The following is a 26,258-nucleotide window of genomic DNA, read 5'->3' as shown; positions in this document are numbered from 1 at the left end:
CAGCTACAGTCAATTAATCTAAGACAAAAGAGGCAAGAATATACAATGGAGAAAAGACAGTCTCTTCAATAAGTGGTGCTGGGAAAACTGGACACCCACATGTAAAAGGATGAAATTAGAACATTCTCTAACACCATACACAAAAATAAACTCAAAATGGATTAACAACCTAAATGTAAGACCAGATACTATAAAACTCTTAGAGGAAAACATAGGCAGAACACTCTTTGACATAAATTGTAGAAAGATTTTTTGAATCCATCTCCGGGAGTAATGAAAATAAAAAGAAAAATTAACAAATGGGATCTAATTAAATTTAAAAGCTTTTGCACAGCAAAGGAAACCATAAACAACAACAAGAAAAAGACAACCCATAGAATGGGAGAAAATATTTGCTAAGGATAACACTGACAAGGGATTAATCTCCAAAATATACAAACAGCTCTCATGCAGCTCGATGTCAAAAACAAACAACCCAATCAAAAAATGGGCAGAAGATCTAAGTAGCCATTTCTCCACAGAAGACATCCAGGTGGCCAAAAAGCACAAGAAAAGATGCTCAACATCACTAATTATTGAGAAATGCAAATCAAAACTACAATGAGGTATTACCTCACACTGGTCAGAATGACCATCACCAAAAATCTACAAACAATAAATTCTAGAGAGGGTGTCGAGAGAAGAGAATCCTCCTACACTGTTGGTGGGAATATAAATTGGTGCTGGAGAACATTATGGAGGTTCCTTAAAAAATTAAAAATAGAGCTACCATTTATCCAACAATCCCACACCTGGATATATATCCAGAGAAAACTGCAATTCGAAAAAATACATGCACCCCTATGTTCACAGAGCACTATTCACAACAGCCAAGACATGGAAGCAACCTAAATGTCCATTGACAGATGAATGGATAAAGATGTGGTACATATATACAATGGAATATTACTCAGCCATAAAAAAGAATGAAATAATGCCATGTGCAGCAACATGGATGGACCTAGAGATTATCATATTTAGTGAAGTAAGTCAGAAAGAGAAAGACAAATATCATGTGATATCACTTATATGTGGAATCTAAAACAATGATACAAATGAACTTATTTACAAAACAGAAACAGACTCACAGACTTATGGTTATCAAAGTGGAAATGTGAGGGGGGGATAAATTAGGAGGCTGGGATTAACATATACACACTACTATATATAAAATAGATAAGCAACAAGGACCTACGGTACAGCACAGGGAACTCTACTCAATAGTCTGTAATAACCTGTATGGGAAAAGAATCTGAAAAAGAATAGATATATGTATATGTATTACTGAATCACTTTGCTGGACACCTAAAATGATAAAAAAAAGTAAATGTTGAAAATATTTGCTGAGTGAATTATTCAAAACTACTACAATGTATATACATAACTTTACATAATAAGCTGATCCCATTAACTCTTGATTTCTTAACTCAAAAAAAAGTTACATATTAGTCTGTTTTCTCCAAAGCACCAATATACTTGGCAATTTAACATAAGGCATCTTAAAATTTCTGTCATCTAGATGATATTTCTGAACAAAAATTCTTGGTAATAGTTTGAAAGAAACAGATTTCTTAAAAGAAGTTAAATGGGCAGCTACAAAATTTAAGAGAATAAAATGTCAGAAAGTGACATGTCTTTTTATTCATGAATCTGTCAAGAAATCTCCTTGTCCCATTTCAGACATTTAGTATGTTTGTACAAGGCAACACCTGTACATTTAAGAAACACAATTCAAAAATGCCAAAAGAAAAAAGTGGCAATTTAAAGGTATCCTAAAAGGAAAGTTTTGAAATACTGTCTTTGATCACTTCCTATGACCAATTTTTTTAAACTGACATATTTCTTTGAAGTTCTTCTATTCAGGTCCCTAATAAAATACTACCTGCAGGTAAAGCTAGGTAGAGAAACATACAAAGTGGATAGAAATTCATTAATGCAAATTCAGGAAAAATACACCTATGCACATACACACTATTCCTGTCATGTATGTTTAGGATACAGTTTGATAGTTACTATCAGTCCTGACAGGTGATTAAAGGTATTTGGAAAGCCTATAAAAAAAAAAAAGAATAAAGAAAGAATCAAGAACCCAAGTCATGTCAGATTAAAAGATTACATTACCCAGAAGGCTCTTCAGCTTTCTGTCTGAGTGTTTGGAAGTCAATCACACATGGGGTTAGTAAGGTTAACTCAGATCGGTATAGGCCATAAATAGTAACTGGTCAGAAAAGCAAATATCTGGGTAAATACGATTGTCGGCATTCATGGCAGGTAAGAGTCAGCTATGAGACTGGCCAGGAAAATCACAGCCAGCACAGGTATAATCAGCATTATAAAATTAGCGAGAAGCTGCATCATGAGAGAATCAGGCACTAGGGTTGCCACACCATTGAGCAATGGGACTGGAAAGTCCAAAAAAGCTGAAGAAACATAATAGAAGGCATGTGAGCATGTTAGTATCAAGAAGTCATGATTTAATGAGGCAGTTTTCTTCTTCCTGCCCCCAGTTTATGGCTGTTTTTATATGATCAACAGAAATATATGTCCAGATGAAAAGGACAAGGTGAAGTTTGAAAGGCGTATTTTAGTTTCACCTGCCTCAGCTGAATGCTAGATTTATTCATTAAATATGTATTTACTAAATAAGGTTGACGTTTCTTCTCTTCAATACCGAGGTGTTCAAATAACTAAAAAGGAATTTGGGGGGCTTCCCCGGTGGCGTAGTGGCTGAGAGTCTGCCTGCCAATGCAGGGGACACGGGTTTGTGCCCTTGTCCGGGAAGATCCCACATGCCGCGAAGCGGCTAGGCCCGTGAGCTATGGCCGCTGAGCCTGCGCGTCCGGAGCCTGTGCTCCGCAACGGGAGAGGCCACAACAGTGAGAGGCCTGCATACCGCAAAAAAAAAAAAAAAAAGAATTTTGTTTCTTCTGTAATGATATTTTAATTACTTAACCCAAAATTTAAAAAATAAATTCCATTTTCATATTCAGATACTAAATAGATATATTTCTTTGCTCAGTGCAGCAGAGTCTGCTCACTGCTGTCTATGAGGTCCTCTTCTTCTTCCTCCTGGGCACACATCAGGATTACAAAATTTAGCTTTCTTTCAATTAGTTATGTCCAGGTTACTAAACCCTAGGTAATGAATAGTGAGTAGAACTATGTGTGTCTTTTCCAGATCAAGACAGTTATGAAGTGGTTGTGTTTCCTCCATATTTTCTCAACCCTTTTCTAGTTAGATGAAGACAACAAGACCCTAGATTTATACTATGTCCAATATGACAGTCACCAGTCACATGTGGCTATTTATATTTGAATTAATTAAAATTATATATAATTATTATTCAGTTCCTCATGTTACACTAGCCACATTTCAGGCACTCAAAAGCCACATAGCTAATGGTTACTATCACATATCCATCATTGCAAAAAATTCTATAGGCCTGTGCTGCCCTCGACAATGGTGAAACAAAAGTACAGAAATAGACTGGGTCCCTGAATCACCACAAGGAAAACCACACAAAAGCCAGTGCCATCTACTTGTGACTATTCTGTGAGCGAAAAATCAACTTGCACTGTTTGAGACATTCTTCAGTTTGGGCCTTATGTTGCTACAGCTGCTAGTTACCCTAACTAGTACAATAAGTATGATATATTTATAGAAAATGGAGTTCCAATTAACCCAAAAGATAGCAGCACATTACCAGACATAAGCAGAGAACTGGCGTCAGGCGAGCAGGATGATATTTAATTTCTACGGCAGAAAACCTGATGCTCAGGTAGACACTTAGTCATTTGTAAGCAAGTGTAACTTCAGCATTCAGGTGGAACTGATATCAAGGAAGTCAAGGCAGTTCCAAGTTTCAGTACATGTGGAAAATGGGTTTATTTTAAAACCAACACCATTTCCATTACACAGGACAAGAGATTCTCATTAGTAAATACGGGAAGCTGCTCATCTACTGGCTGCTAGCCAATTCAAGGACAAACAGAAATTAAGACTATATAATTTCTTCAAGACAGCAAGCAATAGCAGATTTACACTCACAAATCTACGAAAGGTAAGGAAGAAAATAGCTAAATACTCACTGAGAATAGTAAGAACATTAAATGGATGCAAGGACTGAGAAAAGGGTCTTGATTATTTATTAGGAAAGCTTTATGACCTTTATCAAGGGAGTACTTTTTATGTTGACATTCTTTGTCCTGCATATTGAAACTACAGTTTGCATATAATTCTTTGGCCAACGGCAAAGAAAACTGACTACATCAAGGAAAAATACAAAGAGACAAAGTATCCCTCATCTTATTTTTATTCCTACAAAAAAGTGGTGCTTAGAATAACAGTAAAGAGAATGTTGTGAAATATGAAGTACATCTTTTCTCCTGTACTGAAAGAAAAACTTCAATAGAAGTATAAATCTTCAGAGGATAAAAAATAACAGATTCTATTCAGAGTGAAGTTTTTGTTCTTGTTTTTATTTTTTCCCCCACAGTAAGTAATAAGAAATATGAAGAGGTTTCCATGAGATCTTATTAAATAGTAAAAAATAATCACTCTGGAATCACTAAGCAGTGATATGCAGGAGAGTAATTTACTCTCTGAGCCTTTCACTTAGGGCAGAAGGTACATTTGTAATAGCTGCTTAATCTTAACCTCAGGATTTTACAGCTCATGAACTTTTGTATTGATATTAATAAATAGTCTAGACAAGGTAAAATACTGATCAACACAGACATCTTGGTTTCTTCAGAAAATTAATAAGGAGAGCTCTCTGGATGAGAATTTATTGTGAGTGCCTTAAGACTTAACTGCTGTAATGGTGAGTGGTGATTGAAAGGAAAAAAAAAAAAAAACATTTTGTAGGTGATGGTGTGGGAAACTACCATACTATATCCTTTCCAAATTTCACTACTTTTGTTTTTCCCTTGCCATTACTTAAGCAATGAGTGCTGAATAAGATGGTAGATTGGCATTTAGAAATTGGAAACCTTGGGAAAGAATCCAGTTCATTAGCAAAGTAATTAACTATTTCTTAACATAATAATACTGCAAGGAAGAGTAATTAGTGGCACTAAACTTATTGATACCAAGAAATAGAATTTTCTGGGTGTAACACATACAACAAGAATCTATTCTCCTTGCTCTTTCATAAGAAGGCACTATCTACAATGTGTAGAACTCCAGCCACTTGGACTTTAACCGTAACTATCCTCATGTTCGAATAAGGATTGGATGCAGAACAATGAATAAGCAGTTTGTCTCTTAATAACCTCAGTGCCAAGTAAATATACCTGCTTGGCAGAGTCAATGGGTAGTAGAAATTGAGCAGCTTTGCCCTTCATTGGCTGTATATCTTCCTAGACCATCTTCCTAGACCTAGGCCTGAGAATTCGATTGTATTTTTACCATGAATGCTAAAGAAACAGAATTCTTGACAGCTGCTATAAGGGTACAGCAACACTAAGTGATCCATATTACCCAGTATTTTACTCACTTTGGGCTGCTATAACAAATTACCTTAGACTGAGTGGCTTATAAAAAACAAAAATTTCGGGCTTCCCTGGTGGCGCAGTGGTTGAGAGTCCACCTGCCAATGCAGGGGATACGGGTTCGTGCCCTGGTCTGGGAAGATCCCACATGCCGCGGAGCGGCTGGGCCCATGAGCCATGGATGCTGAGCCTGCGCATCCAGAGCCTTGCTCTGCAATGGGAGAGGCCACAAGAGTGACAGGCCCGTGTACCGCAAAAAAATTTTAAAAAAAATTTAAAAAAAATTTCTTTCTCATAGTTCAGGAGGCTGGATGTCCAAGATCAGGGTGCTATATTGGTTGGATTCTGGTGAGTACCCTCTTCCAGGCTGCAGACTTCCAACTTCTCCTTGTACCCTCACATGGCAGAAAGAGGGCTAGGAAATTCTTTAAGGTCTCTTTTTATAAGGGCACTAATCCCATTCATCAGGGCTCCACCCTCATGGCCTAGTTACTTCCTAAAGGCCCCAACTCCTAATATCCTCACAGTGGGTGTTAGGATTTTAGCATAGGAATTTTGAAAGGACACAAACATTCGGTCCATAACACTCAGTTATACTTTCTGTGGCCAGAGTTTGACAAAAAGGTTGAGGCCATGTTGTCTGCTGGAATCCTATTTTTGTTTTAGAAAGAGCAGGTTAGACAGATGAAGACTATCAGAGGCTGAGTAGAAAAGTATGAAAAAGTCTGAAAATTGATATAGGAACAAAAGTAGAGCACAAGTTAATGTTTTGGCCATTCTGTATTGTAAAATTCCATTTTGATTTCATGAATGAAAGTCAACAGTTATGTTTGACAGAATAAAATATTGTCATGATCTTGTCATAAAAGGAGACCAGAAATGCAGCTGTTCTGTTAATGTCTATTTGACATTTTGGGAATAAAATTTCAATATAAATACTTTGAAAAATGTAAATAAACTAGCCCTCTCTCTACACCAACCTGCAAGGAATAACAGACCTCCATAACTGGACATCTCAGAATCTGTGTGATAGACATCTTTTAATCAAAGTAGGGACCAGAGTCCTGATTGGAAGACTCAGATTTTCTCAACCAACATTATCATTATCTGCTTGTATAGACATTTGGCCCTTGGTATTTGGAAAACAAAATTCACATTTGTACTTGAGATTGGTGGCTATCTTAGGGAAAAAACAAAAAACAAAGAAGTATACTTCATTTGTTCTAGATTATTTTTCCTCTGCCCAAGATGGTGAGAAGCACATAATTAAGACTTTCAGTATTGCACTCTCAGGACAAAACCATGTGTGACTGCTGTCCTTTTACTGGGCATTGCAATGCCCACCTAAGCAGATTTGATTTAGTTTTAGCTCCACTGAAGGAAAGTTTGATTCTCTGCTCTGGAGATTCTCTGCTCTCTTTCTTAGTGCTGCATAATCCCACTGTGCATTTTTTTCCAAACCTTCATTCCTAATTGGTTCCAGTATTTGCAGGGACCACATATTTGATTGACTCAGCAGCTTCAAACTTTCTGTCATATATCCACATTTTTAGAATCCCAAATTCCATGAAACCCATCATTCAGACAGTTTCAATATCATATGAGGATAGCCTAAGAAAGAAAGAAAATTAGCATCTGAGCTCAGAAGTGAGCACTAAACTGCTTGGGAGAATCTAGCTTTGCATGGGTGAGACGTTAATCTACAGCCAGAATGGTACAGAGCTCCACGAAAGAAAGTGAAAGGCTTTTACTCCTTTTTTCTTTCATTGTCCTTACATGACAGTTTATCTCTTATCATCAATATGAAAAAAAAATAAAAATAAAAAGCCTCAAAATATGTAATGAACATAGTGAGAGGAATTAAGAAGCTCCTGGTACCACAGGGTTCATGGTACCAAATCATCCTTATCTCCTACTAAGTTTCAAGGGTTCAGAGGGCCTGGTTTCTCTCTAATCATCATGCTTCCCCTCCTATAGGCACTCTCCAGTCTCGAACTAATAAAACCGTGCTGGTTCATTAAAGGGATTTGCAAGTCTGCATTTATTTGCCCAAACTCCTACACACCTTACTAAACATTCAAAAAGAGTTTTAGGGCTTCCCTGGTGGCGCAGTGGTTGAGAGTCCGCCTGCCGATGCAGGGGACACGGGTTCGTGTCCCGGTCTGGGAGGATCCCACATGCCGCGGAGCGGCTGGGCCCGTGAGCCATGGCTGCTGAGCCTGTGCATCCGGAGCCTGTGCTCTGCAACGGGAGAGGCCACAGCAGTGAGAGGCCCGCATACCGCAAAAAAAAAAAAAAAAAAGAGTTTTAATTTTCTAAACTAGTGGGATTAATCCATTTGGAAAAAAAAAGAAAAGATATTGTCAGGATTTGTTCTCCAAACATTTTGCCCACTCTTCATTGTTATAGTTACACACTAACATCACATGGCAAGTTTTGTAAAAATATAAATTCCCACATCTCACACCCAAAAATACTAGTTAGCAAATAAATAAACATGTAAACTGACAGTGTTACATATAACTGTAATGTATGTAAATATATCACTTATCTATTTTAAAATATCATTTGGAAAAGGATTTTAAGCATATCTGGTTCAAATAATTCTATTTTCCTGTTAACAATATCAGAAAGCCAGGTAAAATTTAAGACAGTACTAATCTTCCAATGACTTTATATAAAGACATTGGAATGCATTTCCCAAACTTTTTTGTAATTTATTTACAATACTGATATTAATCAATGTTAACTTGCTTTTTTTGCTACAACATTGACCAATATTTTTTGTTTAGTTCCAGAAATTATATTTGATACAATGTATTTTATATCATGTTTTTTAGGTTGGTAAATTGTTTATATCATCAATTAAAAAAAATAATATAACCTCAAACCTGGATAATGATTGAATAGAATGGCTTTTCTCTTATATAATAGAAAATACAAGTTTTCTATCATGTGTTGCACAGAAATTCATGGTTGACTTCTATTCAAAGAATAGACACAGTGGTTGTCTCACATTCAGATATAAATCTCTTGCTAGTAGGATTATGATTTTATATTTCATTATTGTGTTTTACGGTAAATTTATTAATTTTAAAAGTCAAGTTCCCAAATTATAAAGAACTTATTTTACATTAAGACAAACTCATTTGTGATATACATATATATATACACACACACACACACACACACACACACACACACACTTGGTTTGAACTCTCTCCTCTGGCCCATTTTTCAATTTATCTATTCTTATGTAAATTTATATATTGTTTAACATATATAATATATATGCTAATGCAAATATATAAATACATATAATGATATATTTATATACATGTATATACGTTTATATATTTACAACACAAACAACTTACTATGTGAATCATCATATATTGGTAATAAGTCTTGGTATCTTAGGAAAATCAACTTCCCTATTCTTTTTCAGGTGAATTTTAGGTCTTTCACATCTACATGTATTTTATCATATCTCAGGAAAATACCCTGCTGGTATTTTTATTGCAAATAATAATATAAAGACCTGATTCAGGAGAATTGATATTAAAATATTGACTCTTCTTACCCATGTACATGTTATCTTCAATGTTTTCCATGAAATTTTAAAATTTTTCTGGTAAAGTTTTTACATCTTTTTCTTAAAAATATTAATTTGAAATATATAACACTAGCAATAAAGATGTAAGGTATTTCAGCATAAATATAATTTTTATTGCTTGTGTATAGAAATTCTATTTATTTTGTATATCCAGATGACATTTTACCCTTTTAAAATATTGTTTTCCTGATGAGTATTTGTATGTAGACAACTGCATTATTTGTAGATAATAAAAATTTTGTTTCTTTCTTTTTGATCTTTATATCCTTTATGTCTTTTGCTTACCTACTGCCCTGATTAGGACCACTGTACAATGTTGACTAAAAGGGGTGATATAATTGGCATGCTTGTAGAGTTTGATTTTAAGTTAAATGGATCAGCATATAGGATGATGCTAAACTTGCTTTTATTTTTAGCTTTTCCAATTAAGGATATTCCTTTCTATTCTGTTTCCTAAGTTTTAAAAAAATAAATGGGTGATGATACTTTTCAATTTTTTTTCCTTCATCTATTGAAATTACACTAGGCTTTTCCCTTTTAATCTGGTAATGTATTAAATTGATTTTCTAAGGGTACTACCCCTGTTTCTGTAGGGTAAATCTAATTGGATATGATATATCTTCTTTAAAGGTTGCTGAATTGTGGCCTATAATTTAAGGTTTGTCATATAATTTTATTTTCTTAATATTTTGAATTTAGTATTTTGAATTGAATTTCATGCAACAATTTGGGGGAAAGTGTTCATTTTCTATCCTCCAGAAAAAGTTTTTGAGACTTAAGACATCAATTTACTGAAAATGTATTTAAAAACTTTTCTCTCTGGTGGGCTATTTTCCCTTGAATTGATTGTCAAATTTAATTTTTCCAGCAATTTTACACTTTTGTCTAAATTTCAAACTTTTGATCTTCCTATTAATAGCTTTTTCTGCTTCATTTTTCTCAGCAAAATTTTTCATTTCTGCCTTTTTTCCTTATATCTATCTCATTAAGACTTTCATCTATTTATATTCTAAAATACCAACTTTTTGTTTTGTTTCCTCTCTGTCTTGTATTTTTGTTTTCAGTTTTATTAACAATGCCTTATGGCTATTATATTCTTACTTTTGTACTTATTCCATTTCTTTTTGGAATTATTACTCATTTTACTTTTGACTTTTTAATTTAAATTTTTAAATCATTTATTTTTAGCCCTTTTTCTTTTTTATAAGCATTTAAGGGTACAGATTTCCCTTAAAGAGTCTACTTCAATTTGTTACACAAGCTTTGATAACTAATATTTTTATTCACTTACTAGTATTTTTCCTTACATTAATATTTTTACTGAACCATGAGTTACATAGGACTATGTGTTATTCCTAATTCTTGAGTGTTGAAAATTTATTCTTTATTTATTTATTTCTAATTTAATTGTATTTAGTCAGATGACATGGTCTGTTTTATATACATTCTTTGAAATACCTATCTAATTCTGGTTTTATTTAGAAAAACTCATTTTATGTCTAGGTGAAGTCATTTTTAAAAATATTATATATCTACTTAAGGCAAACAAGTTATTTCCTAAATAAAAGAACTATTAGTTGCAGGTCTATATATGTCAATTAAATCAAGCATTTTGAGAACTTTTTTTACCTTACATAGCTTTTTTGAATATTCTATTTATTGATAGATCTGTCAATTTCTTCCTGTAATATGCTGTCAATAATCAGCTAAAAGACAAAAACTACCTGATTAGAAAAAAGAAAAGACAGTAACAATATATTGTCTACAAGAAACCTAGTTTAAATATAAAGACACAGATTGATTAAAAATACAGAAATGGAGAAAGATATACCTCACTAATATTAATCAAAAGAAAGTTGAAGAAGTCATTTTAATTTTAAAAAAAAAAGCAAACTTTAGAACAAGAGATATTATCAAGGATAAAAAGGAGAATTACACAATGTAAAAGGACCTAATTTTCCAAGAATATATAACATTTCTTAACATGTGCTCATCTAACAACACAATATCAAAATATATGAGGCAAAAACTGTCAAAACTGTAAGGAAAAATAGACAAATCCACTATTATAGGTGGAGACTTCAACACCCTTATATCAGGAATTGGAGACTCAGCAGACAGAATATCAGAAAGGGCACAGTTGATCTGAAAATCACCATCAATCAACTGAATCTAATTGATAGTTGTAGAATACTACATACAATAACAACAGAATGTATATTATTCTCAAGCTCAGATGGAGAATTCTCCAAAACAGAACATATTCTAAGCCATAAAATAAATTTTAACAAATTAAAAAAATAGAAATCATGTAATATATACTCTTAAAGTATAATGGGATTAAACAAGATATCAATAACAGAAACATAGTTGAAAAACCCCAAAATATTTCAGAATAAACAACATAATACTAAATAATACATGGGTTAAAGAAGATATCTCAGGATAAATTAAAACCTATTTTGAACTTAATGAAAATGAAAATACAACTAACAGAAGTTGTGGAATGCAGCAAAAGTAGTGCTTGAAGGGAAATTTATAGCATTGGATGCGTGTATTAGGAAAGAAGAAAAGTGTAAAATCAATAACTGCAGCTTCTACCACAAAAAAACTAGAGAAAGGGCAATCTAAGTCTAAGTAAGCAATATAAAAGAAAAAATAAAAATTAGATCAGATATCAATACATTGAAATCAGGAAAACAATAGAGAAATTAATGAAAATATAAAGGGCTTCTTTGAAAAGGTAAAAATTGACAAGACACTATTCAGAATAACCATGAAAAAAAGAGAGAAGACACAAGTTACCAATACTGAGAATGAAAGAGGAATCATCACTATTAAATCCATGGATAGTAAAATGATAATAAAGGAACATTATGAACAAATCTGTACCCACAAATTTGATAACTAGATTAAATAGACCAATTCCTTGAAAGACACAGACTGCAAAACCTCACACAGGAAAAACAGATTATATCAGTAGGCCCAACTCAATCAAATAATTTGAACCAATAATTAATTAATAAGCTATCAATAAAGAAAACACCAAACCCATATAGTTTCACTAGTGAATTCTATCTAACATTTTAGGAAGAAATTACACCAATTCTCTACAATCCTCTTCATAAAATAAAAGTGAAGACTTCCCAACTCATCCTATCAGTCCAACATTACCCTAATACAAAAACCAGATACAAACCTTCAAGAAAAGAAAACTAATAATAATTATCTAATTAACATAGAAAAAGCTCTTCAACAAAATATCAGTGACTTAAATCTAATGATATATGAAAAAATTTATACACCACAGCCCAGTAAAATTTATTCTGGGTATGCAAAACTGGTTCAACATTTGATTATCAATAAATGTAATCTATCACATTAATGGGCTAAAGAAGAAAAATCATATGATTTTAGCAATAGGTACAGAAAAATCGTGTGACAAAATGCAACACTCTTTCAGGATAAAAACTCTTTAGTAAATTAGGAATATAGGATACAGGGACATTTCCACAATTGATTAAAAAGAAAAATCTACACAGGCCTGAGCTGACATCATATCAATAGTGAGAAATTGAATAACTTTCACTAATTATAGGGAATGAAGCAAGGATATCTCCTTTCACCTCTCCTATTTAATGTTTTTTTTTTCTTTTTTTTTTGGATTATAGTTCCTTTACAATGTTGTGTTAGCTTCTCCTGCACAGCAAAATGAATCAGCCATACATATACATATAGCCCCTCCCTTTTGGATTTCCCTCCCATTTAGGACACCACAGTGCATTAAATAGAGTTCCTTGTTCTATACGGTATGTTCCTACTCAGTTGTCTATTTTATACATAGTGTCAATAGTGTATATGTGTCAATCCTGATCTCCCAATTCCTCCCACCCCTCCTCTTTCCCTCTTGGTATCCATACGTTTATTCTCTACATCTGTATCTCTATTTCTGCTTTGCAAATAAGGTCATCTATGCCATTTTTCTAGATCCCATATATATACATTAATATACGATAATTGTTGTTCTCCTTCTGATTTACTTCACTCTGTATGACACTCTTTAGGTCCATCCAGGTCTCTACAAATAACCCAATTTCATTCCTATTTATGGCTGAGTAATATTCCATTGTATATATGTACCACATCTTCTTTATCCATTCCTCTGTTGATGGACATTTAGATTGTTACCGTGTCTTGGCTACTGTAAATAGTGCTGCTATGAATACTGGGGTGCATGTATCTTTTTTTTTTTAGATGTTGGGGGTTTGTTAATTAATTTATTTATTTTTGCTGTGTTGGGTCTTCGTTTCTGTGCGAGGGCTTTCTCTAGTTGTGGCAAGCGTTCCACTCTTCATCATGGTGTGCAGGCCTCTCACTATCGTGGCCTCTCTTGTTGCAGAGCACAGGCTCCAGACGCGCAGGCTCAGCAGTTGTGGCTCATGGGCCTAGTTGCTCTGCGGCATGTGGGATCCTCCCAGACGAGGGCTCGAACCCGTGTCCCCTGAATTAGCAGGCAGATTCTCAACCACTGTGCCACCAGGGAAGCCCTGAATGTATCTTTTTGAATTATGGTTTTCTCTGGATATATGCCCAGTAGTGGGATGGCTGGATCATATGGTAATTCTATTTTTAGATTTTTAAGGAACCTCCATATTGTTCTCCATAGAGACTGTATCAATTTACATTCCCACCAACAGTGTAAGAGGGTTCCCCTTTCTCCACACCCTCTCCAAAATTTATTGTTTGTACATTTTTTGATGATGGCCATTCTGACCGGTATAAGGTGATACCTCATTGTCGTTTTGATATGCATTTCTCTAATAATTAGTGATGTTGAGCAACTTTTCATGTGTTTGTTGGCCATCTGAATGTCCTCTTTGGAGAAATGTCTATTTAGGTTTTCTGCCCATTTTTTTTATTGGGTTTTTTTTTTTAATGTCATAAGCTGCTTGTATATTTTGGAGATTAATCCTTTGTCAGTTGCTTCATTTGCAAGTATTTTCTCCCATTCTGAGGGTTATCTCTCTGTCTTATTTATGGTTTCCTTTGCTGTGCAAAAGTTTTTAAGTTTAATTAGGTTCCATTTGTTTATTTTTGTTTTTATTTTCATTACTCTAGGAGGTGGGTCATAAAGGATCTTGCTGCAATTTATGTCCAAGAGTGTTCTGCCTATGTTTTCCTCTAAGAGTTTATAATGACTATACTACCCAAAGCAATCTATGGATTCAATGCAAACTCTATCAAATCACCACTGGCATTTTTCACAGAAGTAGAACAAAAAAATTACAATTTGTATGGAAACACAAAAGACCCCTAATAGCCAAAGCAATCTTGAGAAAGAAAAATGGAGCTGGGATATCAGGCTCCCTGACTTCAGACTATACTACAAAGCTACAGTAATCAAGACAGTATGGTAGTGGCACAAAAACAGAAATATAGATTAATGGAATAGGATAGAAGGCCCAGAGATAAATCCATGCCCCTATTGTTACCTAATCTATGACAAAGGAGGCAAATATATTCAATGGAGAAAAGACAGACTCTTCAATAAGTGTTGCTGGGAAAACTGGACAGCTACATGTAAAAGAATGAAATTAGAACACTCCCTGATGCCATACACAAAAATAAACTCAAAATGGATTAAAAACCTAAATGCAAGCCCAGACACCATAAATCTCCTATTTAATGTTGTACTGGAGGTCTAGCTAATGCATAAGACAGGAAAGGAAATAAGCTAGTAAAGAGTCTACAGGTTGGAAAGAAAGAAACAATACTGTCTTTGTTCTTAGATAACATGATTATCTATAAAGAAAATCACAGTGAATTGACAAATTCTCCTTTAACTTATAAGCAGTTATCACAAATCTACAAAAGTCAATTTCTTTCATAAATACCAACAATTAACAATTGGAATTCAATATTAAAAACACAATAACATTTGTATTAGTATCAAGAAAATAAAATACTTAGGTATAAATGGAATAAACTATCTCTAGGATCTATATGGAGAAAACTACAAAACTCTGATGAAAGAAATGTAAGAAAGTCTAAATAAATGGAGGGACATTCTATGTTCATGGTTAGAAAGACTCAATATTTTTAAAATGTCAGTTTTTCCCAACTTGATGTGTAGATCCAATGCAATCTTAATCATATGCCCAACAAGTTGTTATATGGATATCAACAAATTGATTCTAATGTTTACATCTAAAGGCAAGAAACCCAAAATAGCTACACAGTGCTAGAGAAAAGGACTAAATTTCATGGGCTGACAATGCCAATCACGAGGCTTATTATAAAAGCACAGTAATAAGTACAATATAATATTTATAAAGTATAAACATATAGGTCTCACAATATATGTAAATCAAATCATTACGCTGTATACCTTAAACTTACATAGTGCTGTATGTCTCTCGTTTATCAGTAAAATTGGAAAAAATAAAATATATTATCAAATATATATATAAATATATGTGTGTGTGTGTGTGTGTGTGTGTGTGTGAAATGGAATAGAGTCCAGAAATAGACTCACACAAATATAATCAACTGATCTTTTACAAAGAAGCAAAGACAACTCAATGGGAAAAAAATAGGCTTAATTAAGTGGTACTAAAAAATTTAGATGCCCAAATCCCCCCAAAAAATATTAACCTAAATGCAGATCTTACACCTTTCCCAAAATTAACTCAAAATGGATCATAGATCTACATGTAAAACACAAAGCTACTGAACTAGAAGATAAAATAGAAGTCAATATAGGTGACCTTGGGTTTGATAAATAGTTTTAAGATACAACACCAAAGAATAATCCATGAAAAAAATAAGCTGATAAGTTAGGCTTTATTAAAATTAAAGATGTGTGCCCTGCAAAGACACTTTTAAGAAAGTGAAAAAAACAAGCTACAAAATGAGATAAAGTATTTGTAAAACACGTATCTAATAAAGGACTTACATCCAAAATATATGACAACACTTAAAAATCAACAATAAGAAAACAACACAATTAAAATATGGGCAGAAGATTCTAACAGACACCTCACCAAAGAAAATATACAGATGTCCAATAATCATATGAAAAGATATTCATTAGAGAAATGCAAATTAAAACAACGAGATATCACATACACACATCAGAATGGCAAAAGCAAAACTGGACAATACCAAGTGATGGTGAAAATGTAGAGCAACAAATTCATTGCTACTGGAAATGCAAATGGCACAGCCACTTTGGAATATGGTATGGCAGTTTCTTACAAAGTTAAAAGTTTTCTTACCATACAATCCAGCAATCTCTCTCCTATGGCATTTTCCCAAATGAATTGAAAAATTATTTATAAAAAGCCATGCACATGAATATTTATTGCAGCTTTATTCATAACTGTGAAAAACTGGAAGCATTTAAGATGGCATTCAGTGGGTAGATGGATAAACTTTGGTACATTTATACAATGGAATATTATTCCATGATAAAAATAAATGGTCTATCAAGTCACAAAAAAATACATGGTGAAATCTTAAATGTATATTTATAAGTGAAAGAAAACAGTCTGAATAGCATTATTATTTCAACTATATGGCATTCTGGGAAAGGCAAAACTATAGAGACGGTAAAAAGAATGATGGCTGACAAGGTTTCAGGGCGAGGGGAAGAGGGATGAATAGATTGAATCCAGGAGATTTTTAGGGTGATGAAACTATTCTGTATGATACGGTAATGATGGACATATTACACTATACACTCATCAAAACCAACAGAACCATACAATACGAAGAGTTACCCTTAATGTAAACTATGGTCTTTAGTCAATAGTGTATATCAAAATTGATTCATCAATTTTAATGAATGTACCACATGAAGGTAAGATGTAAATAACAGGGGAAGCTGTAGGAAAGCAGGGAGGACAAATAGAAACTCTCTATATCATCTTTCAAAATTTCTGTAAATCTAAAACTGTTCAAAACAAATGTCTATTAATTTTAAAAGTTTTGAAATTTTTAATTAATATTTCTTTTTAACATTAGCAAGATAATCAGTTCTGTATGTGTGAAATAGTTTTATAATATAAGATTTTTTTTCTGAAGTGACTCAATACTTAGCATTTAAACATTGTCAATACTCTATGTTAATAACAATTAGTACAATACTGGACAAACTAATTGCTATTTTACTGGAGAGAATAATTGTGTCATTAAAATCTTCCCACTGAGATTTCTCATTAGTATAACTTACAGTACTATACTATTTACCAATTAGTAACAGATTTATATCTAGGCCAAATAGTTACTTCCTTGATAATTTATCAATAGTTTACTTATTTTTTTTTTACTCCAAATAAGTCACACTTTGTATATTAATTAATGTAATTCCCCACCCCCATATTTATTTTGTACCTACATTACTGTGATAAAGGTATGGTCTTAAGTTTACACAGGTGAAATGCTACCTGACTTTTACTGGTCACTAAAATCTAGAAGTGTATATGATGTTTTCATCCATAGAAATTTTCTCTAGCAATCCCAGATATTGTCACCTTTATTTTATAGGAGAGGACATTTAAACTCAAAGAAGTAAATTTGTAAGTAGTAGAGTTGAAATTTATTTATCATGTTGAAATTTATTATCATTATTTATCATGTTCCCTCTGAAACAAAAGAATCTATAACATTTTCATTACAGTATGATACTCTTTTTTCATAAAGTTAGAGAGAAACTCATACAATTATAGAACTTCTGAGATTAAAAACTAAAATATGAGTCAAGAGAGCTGAAAGTGTCTCCAATAAACAATTCTGACAGCATAATCTCAAATGAACTCTATGAGAAAAAAGGGGATCCCTGGAGAAATTGACTGATTTACATGGAAAACTTGAATTATTTCAGACCTGAGACACTTATACAATAGACAAAAAGAAACATGATAAAATACTGATGAAAGTGGGCACCATGGAGCTAAAGAAATGATGTGAATGGTAAAAACTCTAATAAAGCTTGTAAACATACTACTATCATAAAAGAAGAAAGAGAAACAAAAGAAGAAGGTCATAGTGTAAGTCTGACGGATGCCAAAATCTGCCTTCTCTTTTCAATCTAAAATGTACTAACTGAACAGTGATAATAATAATACATAGCAGAAACCAGTGAAAGGTAGAGGAATTATAAAAAGATCTGAACAAATTGAATTTATTTAATTTAACTTAAAAGCTCTTGGTCTACATATATTTTAATTTGTGGTACTGACTGCTTCAGAAAATAAAAACTATAGGACTGATAATCTTTGAGAAATTATAGAAGGAGCAAGAGCTGATAAAACTGGAGACTATGAAAAGTTGTTCCAACTTTTTAAGAGTGAAAATACATGGATTTTGAAAACTATAAATATGTAAACTTGATATCCATTCAAGGCAGATCTGCCAAAAGAATCCCTGAGAAGATTAGGAATTAGAAATACCAGTTTGTATAGTGGTTGGACATGATAATAGGGTTAAAAATAGTGTAATATGTTTAAATATTTATGTAAAGAAGTCAACACTCCTTACCTCCTAATGCCCTTAAACAGAACTCCTGGTAGTTACCAAATTTAAAGAAAAATAAAGGAAAGCAAAAGAAAAAAAGAGTATTCTGTGCTAGAGAATGATTTCAATACATAGTGTACACTGATGTTTAGGGTTAACTCAGTATAACTCCTTCATCATTTCAATCTTCAGTCTATCTGTTAATAAGATGCACACAAACTAAGAGCCCCAAACCATGCTTTCTTGTTTTGCTTTTTTAATTATTAAACCATAGATGGACAATCAAGGACCATTGTCCACATATTTGAGAAATACTCTCATGTGAAATAGAAAATGAGCAAATAAAAATATGTATCATGAAAGAAAGAAAGCATAAATAAGGGAACACAAACAAACCTTTACAGAAAATATAACACCTCACAAAACTTCAAATACTAACCTCAGAGCAAGAGAAGACAATTCATAAAGTGGGAAGAAAAAGACCAGAAAATTTTTAAAAACGCTTGCTAAAATCTAAAAACTTGTAGAAAGATTGGAAGGTAATTAAGAAAACCTAGTTACTTAATTTAGAGGGTTCAGCATCTGATTAATAGATATTATAAGGGGGAAATGAAAAGATGAAAGGTAGAAAGAATTTTTTATATGATGCAAGAAAATTTCACAGAAATGGAATATATGCATTTCCAGATTAAAATGACCCATTGAGTTATCCCTTGACAAAATGAGAATGAAAATTAGAAAGACACACACTGCCACCTTCCAGCAGGTTTATGAAGAAAGGGAAGGCCACTTATTTATCAGGGTGACATTTTACAAACAAAGGAAAAGAGACAAATGTAACATTAGCAACATGAGAATAAAAATTTGTTGCCTATAGTAAAACACAGATCAGACTGACATTAGATTTTTCTTCAGGAATAATGAATACTAAAAGCAAAGGAGAAACTGCTCAAACTAGAAGGAAAATGTAAAATTTTTATATTAAATTGTGTTTTTCCCTCCTGAGATCACCTCTGCTGGACAGCTCTAAGACCAACTCTAAGGACAACTTAGATTTTACATTTAACAGTTTGTTAGATTCTTCTGTTCCAGACAGTTTAATTTCAATTTCTTTTCTTTAAATAAACATTATGTGTGTGAATGGTAAGACAGAGCTAAAGTTTAATCAGACTCCTGGGTTCATGGCACATTACATTGTCAGTCAGCATAGGTGTGTTCCTGGTAGTCTTTGGCTGGAATACATTGACAATACCATTGCCTTCTTATTTGCACCAACCTATAATCACCATTTGTATGCATATGCTATAATTTAGTTATTCAGGTTATCAATAAGTATACTTTGTTTCCAACTCTTTGCTACTACCATCACTACTGAAATGAGAACTCTGATACATTTACCTTAAGGAAAGAGATCCAAGCAATTCCATACTCAGGAGTGCAATGAGAAGATTGAAAAATACTCATTATGTGGTACACATGAAACTAATATAATCTTATACGTCAACAATGCAATCTCAATAAAAAAAAGAATGGAAATTATAAACTGGTTTTCCTCTACTGAACAAACACCCAAATTTGTAGGAGCTTATTGAAAGAAGGAAATTACCACTTGCTACAAATGGAGTTTCAAAATTGCCTTTTCTTTTGACTTTGTGGTCACGGATAAATTTATAATTTGTTTGTAATCATATTTATCAAAATTTCCACCATGGTTTCTGGGGTTTATATCTTGATGAGAAAGACCTTTGTCACCCTGATATAATAAATAAGATTATCCATGTTTCTACAAAGAAATAAAAGAAGGACACTCAATTTTGTTGAGGAATGACAGAACTCTGGCACCGGTCCACACTCCTGTCAGTAGTGCATGTAGATTCCCACTGGCATTTCATTGTATGTGATGTTCTATTTTTTAACAACCTGATGTTCTATTTTTTAACAACCTGATGTTTGCAAATAGTCCTTATAGCTTCTAATTTCTACTCTATAACTATTAATAAAGTTAATAATTTCTAACTATATTTCTTAACTATTCAGGTTTACCCAATTTCCATCTTTTAATTTTTTATTGTATTTTCTGTTTCTGTTATTGAACTTTAGTAATGCTTTCTGCAACCAAGTTACTAAGCTCTAATCAGTTTAAGCTATGCAAACCATACATAGTCTGCTTTTTAAAAAATATATAATTTTGTCCATGGAAGGCACTGAAATCAATTATTAATTTCTTCTCCTTTTTATAATTTGGGCTTCTTGGTGGTCTATTTAAAAAATCCTTGTGCAAATAAAACTCAGAAGAAAATTTTCCCAAACTATGTTAGTTTTATTATTTGAACATTTACATTAAACTTTCCTGTTTTTATTTGTTCATAGTATGAGGCAGTGTTTTAACTATTAAGGAAACTTTCCCAACACCAATAATAAACAATACTTCTTTTACTCATCTATATGTTGCTTCTCTCATATTTTGATTTCTACACATATTGGTTTAATTGGACTATTTGTATGCACTGATGAATTCACCTATATCCTCATTACAGTTTTGCTCTATTTTAAAAGTTATTTTAAATATCTCTCAACTTGTATTTTTCTTGAAATATATTAGTATCTTTGTCAAGTTCTCTACAAAGTGGTACTCAAATTTCAAGTAGAACTATATTTAATTGGTAGATAAACCCTGGGATCATTGATATTTTAAAAATTTTAGTCCATCACTATCAATTATTTCTTGGTTTATGGATTTATAACGTTGTGCACTTTTGTTATGACAGTATGTAGATACATAGCTTTTACTTGCATTATAAATAGTAAATTCCCAGAATATTTTCTACTTGGCTACTAATGAGATTTAAGAATGTTATTGACTTTTGAGTGTTGATCACATGTCTGAAAAACTTGTTAAATTCTATTTAAAAGTTTCTTTTCTTTTTTTTTTTGTCTCTCTTACATTTTGTTGTACATGATCACTTCATCTACAAATAGTGAAAAAATTTTCTCTTACTTTCAGTAGTGGATACTGTGGTGTGCCACCCAGATCCTATGCTTTCAGGACAATGACACTACACTAATTTCTCCAGTGCTGGGAGGAGTGTTGGAGGACAGCTCTAAACTAAGTACCTCTCTGAGAATTGACTTTGGATGAAGAAAACTCCTTTGTCTGAGGTCTTGTCCCCTTCCCAGAAGTAGTCCACATCTCTTAACTGGTCTTTCCAGGGATATAAAGACCTAACCTGTTTGCTTCATTTCCAGGCAGTTCTGAAGGATGGCCCCAGCTTCAGTTACCCATGGGATTTGCCTTAAGCTATCAGATCCATTTCAACATTCGAATTTTAGGGGAGACAAAACATTCAGACTATATCAACATATTATTCTTTTTATACATCATTGGATTTGATTGCTAATATTTTGTTGAGAATTCTTCTGTCTTGTTAATAAGAATTATTGCCTTTGGTTTTCTCAATTATAAAGGGGTCAATTCTTCAAGAAGACAGCAATACTAAATATGTATGTGGAGGATAAGAGTGTTTAAGAATATCTGAAGAAAGACTAATGGACTCAGTGGATAGACAAATCTACAATTAGAGTTAAAGTTTTCAACACTCTTCTCTCTCTATTTGGTAATCAGAAAGAATATAGAAGACTTGAACATTATTAAATCAATGATCTAATTGATATTTATAGAGCACTATCCTCATAATAGTCAAATGCATATTTTTAAGAACACATCCTTAAACTTACACAATGTTATGTCAATGATATCTTAATAAAGGTGGGGGTGGAGAGGAGAACACATCAAACTTTCACTAAAATACACTATCATGGAGGGAGTAGACATAAACCAGTGTCAAAATTTAAAATGTTTGAAATCATAGAGAGGCTTTGCTCTGATCACTGAAATAAGAGGTCAATAACAAAAGATATATGAAAATAATCTCCATTTTAAAGTTAAACAGCAAAAATTTAAATGATCTATGGGTGAAAAAAATGAGAAAGTGAGAAAACATTTTGAACTCACTGAAAATAAAAACATGTCAAAATCTAAGAGATGCACTTAAAGGACTGTTTAAATGGAAATGTATAAGTTTAAATGCATATATTAGGAAAAGAAAATTATATTTAAAATTAATGATCTAAGTTTCTACTTTATGAAGTTAGGAATCAGTTGATGTAAACACAGATATTTTATAAAATAAAGACATTGGGGTCAACTTCTTTTAGTAGAAGAGTTTTCTAACATAAGACCAACTTTAGCTTTAAAAAAGGAATAAATAAATTATTAAAGAAAACTCTTGGATGCTATGCATTTCTTATTAACAGTTTTCTATACCTTTTGAGTACTTGTAAATATGAATCAATTTTAATGCCTGTTGTGCATTTCCTAGAATGTGGATTACTTTAGATTCATATAGTGTTTAGATATAACTGCATATCTCTGGAATTATATTAGGAATTCTTCATATTAAAGAAATCATGTCCTAGTGCCACAGCCTTCACTATGGAGAAAGCCTGGACACTGTTGTTGAATTGCAAAAAAGAATTATCCTGTGTAATATATTCTGTTCCATTTTTAGACATATTTTGAAACTATAAATCACAATGAGAAGGTTGTCAGAGATTCAAAGAAAAATCTTCAATAGAAGTGAGTTTTGGTTTAATAGTGTCTGCTTTTACATGACTAGCTGTTAAGAGCCCACAGATTTCCTTGGAAGGCTTCTTGTGTTTATTTAGAATGTTTCTCCTTGGAGAATGCAAGTCTGATTTCTGAAAATGGCTCTCAGTATTCACTGTGGAATAGAAATAAATGAACAACTAAGCCCAAACTCAAAGCTTATCAGAGGAGAAAACTTCACTGAATTCAATGCTGAAGTGAAAGTGTTTGCCAAGTCACTAAGGATTTATTTCGTTTTGCTACATCCAAAAGGTGCCAATTCTAAAAATCCATTTACATGTTAGTGCTATCAAAAGTCCTTTTGTAACCTGTATGGATTCATTTCCCATTACTTATTTATAAAAGTAAGTGCATGAAAGTGGTAATAGACAAATGGGTTTTGTTGCATTGAAACTGTCAGCGACTTTATTTTCAAGCAAAATAACTTCTCTTTTTAAACTTTATTTATCTATTATAACCAGCTGAGCCTTCATCATTTCACATAAAATAAAGCCATTTTTATAAAAAATGAAGGCTAATACTTTCCATTTTTTAATAAAACTCATGGGTGTTTTATTATGATTTTTATGATAGTTTTAACATTTCATAATAATTTTGTTTATTAGAAAAAAGGGAATGTTATTTATAAATGGAAAATATAAAGTGCAAATATCTTTGACATTCTATTAATTAGTCATCACTAAAATGATTTATCTTAAGAGCTCATGTATTACAAGAACTGATTTCCATAAGAAGAATGAGATTTGGAAATTTTACAAAATCAAGACAATTAGACCATTCCTTTAAAAGCACTTAATTTAAATGCATATCAGGTCTAAAGATAATTGTAGCAATTATTTCCTTATGAAGAAGAACCTAGATTTCATCCTATAATTAATCACCTTCCCAGTCACTGAAATATATCATATTATTTTTAATACTGGGATGCCATTTTTAGTAGTTATAAAATGTGTGATCAAGAATAGAAGCCTATAAGTAGATAAATGTGAAGCTAATGAAGCTTAACTTTCAGGGCTGTTCACTTTCATGGGCCCCTTCTTGGACCTTGGAAGAAACACTAGCACTGTGTTCATGTGATCCTATGTTTAAAAGAAATGGCAAGAGTAATATTTTAACTTCAATCAATAGAAGTCCTATATTTTGTAAACAGTCATATGTTGCTGGAATGGTTGTGAGAATTTTGGGGATCTAGGAAAGGGAAAGGTTAATCTGTGTTATATTTAGTTGGGTTGTAGAGGAGTGTCTTTATGTAAATTACAGTGATTTCAGTGTCTATTACAGTGATTTCAGTGTCTATTCAGTGTCTATTCAGTGTTTATTGGTAGCCATCTACCATAGAGATAAGGTCCACTTTGCCAACTTACCTAGCATAACAACACAAAGATACAGATGCTGTTACAATGTGCCCCATGGTAAATCCACTGTATGGGATGTATGTATTTACAGAGTGGAAGAGAAAAAAGTTTTGAAATGAACAGAGTAAGAAGTTATAGAAATCTTTCCAAACATGCAAAATTAAAGTGGAGGATTCAATTCTAATCAATTCCTAGTCAAATTCTCCTATCAGTCATATACTTGATAATGTATATGGAATTATGCATACACAGAACTTTTTTGTTTATCTTATCTGATGGGAATCATGCAAAATAAATTATCAGAATTTCCACTTTGTATAACACACATCTGTAGTGGTGCTACAAACAATGGACAAGCCCATGTGTGGGGTCAAATCTTAATAATAAACAAATTTTGATCAACTATAATGGAGGAAACACTGAATTACCTTTTAATTTTCTCTATGGAAAATTTTATTACAGAATTGTGGTCACATGAAGAGGAAATCTGAATGTGTAAGCTAAAAATATGGGAACCGTTAGAGTTGTGTCAGGAGATTAATATTTTTTCTGGATTATATGATGTTTGTGGTAAAATAAATATTTTACAGTTTGTAATTTGTTGCCATTTTATTTCTCAGTGTAATAACAATAAGGAAACAAATTACCAAATTTATTATTTATAATTGTATATCCTGTTTTTTAAAAGAGATATTAAAATTATAAAAATTTTAGGCTCCAAAACACCTGGTTTGTCCTTATTAAAAAATTAATCTTCATATTTGAACAATTAGATCAATACTTTTAGAAATTATGAATTTTTCCAAAGCAAGTCTATTGCCATTCTCCTAAACATAAATGTCTGGAAAATTGCATTACTAAGTTTCTCATTTGTCCCGCGGAGAGTCCACTATGTAAAAAAAAACTCACATATTGCTTGTAGCAAGCAGAGCTTCCCAAGAAGCTAGGTGGGTTAGGGGAAAAAAGAACCCTAAATTTCTGTGCAATTGTGTGGATTGAAAAATAAGTTTAGCAGAATATTTATGAAAGATAATTTAACAAATGTAGGGATATCATTCAATTTTTGTAAAAAGTTGTTTCTCTTGCTATCATTTTGAGTACTATATAATAAATACAAATCCTATTACATAAGAAATCGTAAACTCATATGGTTTATGTAATACAAAAAAGTGCCTTTAAATAGTAAGCCACTCTACAAAAAATGGGTAGAATTTTTTAAATGTCCACAAATAGGTTGACTCTAGTTAGACAATCATAGTGCTTAAAAACATTACTGCTCTGTAAGTCTTCCTCTTTTTTGCTCAAAGTTCTTGTGTTCCATTGAAACTTTTTCTTCTGTTTACTATAGAGTTCATATGAGAAAATGCTGTTCATTGCCTATATTATTGTTTTGCTTTCATCTCCAGAGATATGTGACAATGAGAAATCTCATTTTAAATGGAAATAGGAGGATTTCTCTGTATTTTCTTTCATCATCTCAGAGGTATGACTTAAGATACACTTGAATGTCACAGGAAAGTATTTAAAAATAGTCTATATAAATTATTTAACTATAAAATAAAATGCATTAAAA

This window comes from Tursiops truncatus, chromosome 2 (genome assembly GCF_011762595.2).
Source record: "Tursiops truncatus isolate mTurTru1 chromosome 2, mTurTru1.mat.Y, whole genome shotgun sequence".
Taxonomy (NCBI): Eukaryota; Metazoa; Chordata; class Mammalia; order Artiodactyla; family Delphinidae; genus Tursiops; species Tursiops truncatus.
Note: the sequence above shows the minus strand (reverse complement) of the source record.